Raw genomic sequence first — 2,619 nt, 5'->3', positions numbered from 1 at the left:
CCCCGAATCTCCAGGATCCTGGGGCCAGGCCAACCACCCCCGGCTGCCTCAGGCTAGGAGGGGCCCCAGTGTGGAGAGAGATCTTAGACTTTAAGGCTGAGTGGAACCAGACTCAGGGGTTTTGTTGGTAAGGAGTTGAAGTGGAGAGGGGGAGTGAATAAAGAGTGGCAGGCCTTGCCCTTGGAGCCGCACTACTGACGCACACAGATGGAAAGCATTAGACCTCCATTCCAGCACAAAGATGGATAGATTATTAGATAGAGAATCTGTGTGGAGTGGGAAGATAGGGGAGGAGGAAAGAGGAGGAAGGAGTGCAGGGTAAGAGATTGAATAAAGAGGAGAAGGCGAGTGGGGGAAGAGTGAAGAGGGGGAAGAAGAAAGAGAATATTCAAATATAAAATTCAAACTACTAAGAGTATAGCACAAGTACACGAAAATATTTAAGAACTAAGTGAAATGGTTTTAAATGCATGCAAGGACAATACAGATCATAAACATAATATGGAGGATTATATATTTTCAGAATTTTGTCAGTGAAAAAGGAGGCAAATTCATTGCATTATAAAGTGGATGAAAGTTCAGCAAATATTAGTTTTTCTCTAACTTGTTTCAGCCTTTGAGAGTTTCACATTTTTTGGGGGAAGGTGGGGAGGTGGGGTGCTTCTGCTTGCATTGGAAAGAATTATGAAACAAAATGACAACGCCACCTCCTTTTTTATGCACTCTAGCTCCAGTCATCAGACTGCAGCTGGGAGTGGTTGACTATCAATAAGAACTTCTGCACCGTCATAGTTAAAAATGATTTACCCACCAAAGACCTGACATTTAATATAGCTAAATTTAGTGTTTTTTGTGGAAAGAAACTCTGGCTTCAAATTGCAGATTTAGTTGAGTGCATTGTCTTCACGCTTTAAAAAAAACAACAAAAAACAACAGGATAGTTGTGGAATAGGAATAGTTGTAGTATAGGAACGTGAACTCCAGAAGAAGAACCTGCTACTGGGCATTGGTGGGGGCCACTGAACGAGGAAGTAGGTCCATTGCGGATAGGAGAAAGAAGGAATAGTAGAAGTGGGGCAAGGACCCTATCCGTCCAAAGCATCTTCTCTCCTTTCTGAATTAAATGCCAGTGCTTCTATTTCATCAGTGAATCCCAAAAGGGGGTGAGGAATAGTTCATCAACTCCAGGTCTACTTGGGTGGAGACAATATGTCCTGGAAAGATGTCTGCATCCCCAGAACCGATTTAAGTTAGGAATATAGTTGATCCCTTTCAGACCGCAGCTCTTGCCGAGCCATGTACTTAGTGGTCAGAGTCGGCTGAACCTGTTGATCCCTCTGTTGACCGTTGGCAGTGCAGTCCACTAAGAAACGTTTGTCCAGACAGTTAAAATGGTTAAATAAAATACTGCAGTTAAAGAAAATGCTCAATTATATTAGATACCATAACATCTGGAATGCAGTACGTCTTACCTCTTTGGTTTCTGATAACAGTGTCTCCCACTACTGGAGTTACAGTTTGAATTGTCAGTTCAGATGAGTTATTTTCTCTTTGCTCCATCTTTTGTTTCACCTTTTTGTGTCAGCTGCCACTTTTTTTTAATACTCCCATGTCCAAACTTATCAGCACCACATTCATGGTTCAAATCTGTTTTCTGGTTGTGATGTCAGGGGTGACTATGATCTGTATATGCCCACTTTTGGCAGTGTGCCAAGTGTCTGGGGGTTGAAGTTGGTTAAGCTGAATCCACAATTGTTTTTCTCTGTGGGAGTACAGTCCTACTTATCTTTCTAATCCAAGCAAGTAGAAATCACATTCACAGCACATATATACACTGGTTTAGTTTCAGTAAGTCTGGGAAAAGTTATGGTGTCATTTAGAGATAGTTGTCCATTTTATTTTTATCAAGTTTAATTCTAACTCACCGGCAGAAGACATTGGCAGTGTCAGGGAGTTCAGAAGACTTCTCCAGCGTGAATATCCTCGTTTTGAGTGTGTCAATCTTCTGTAACAATTCATGGCAGTGTGAGTAGAAGAGGTCAAAGTAAAGCATCACGACCAAAATATCTTCCCAATGATTTAGTTGATGTGGGAAATATCCTTAAAGGTTTTGCAGTTAGTTTCAGATTACATTTTGAAGCTCACCTCGGCTTTTTATTTAGCTGTACGTGCTCAGCACCAAACAGGAAACAGACACAGTTAAGAGACTAGCGGGTGAACATAGTGGAGCATTTAGCAGCTTAAGAGCCAGCTATTACCCTCAGGAGTTAGTTAAAACTAAAACAGAGCTAAAAGAAGAAGTGAATATTGGACCTAACATTCATCAACTGGACAAAAGCACAAAGAATAAATATAATTGATAGTAGTGCTCCATCCCCAAGTGGCAAGCAAAAGCAGGTTTAAGTGTTCAAAACATATACTGGATAGACTTCCATCTGTTTTCGAGAAGAGGAATTCCTCCTATAAGTCTACATTATCATTCAGGGTTGAACACAATAACATCCTTTTAATTGCAGGTACAGTATACTTACATTATATATATATATATATGGGGGTGGTAGTAGCTCAGTCAGTAGGGCAGGGCAGCCCCCTCCCTCTGACATAACAACAAAGTAATAC

Source organism: Etheostoma spectabile, chromosome 9 (assembly GCF_008692095.1).
Source record: "Etheostoma spectabile isolate EspeVRDwgs_2016 chromosome 9, UIUC_Espe_1.0, whole genome shotgun sequence".
Taxonomy (NCBI): Eukaryota; Metazoa; Chordata; class Actinopteri; order Perciformes; family Percidae; genus Etheostoma; species Etheostoma spectabile.
This window is presented reverse-complemented; position numbering follows the sequence as displayed.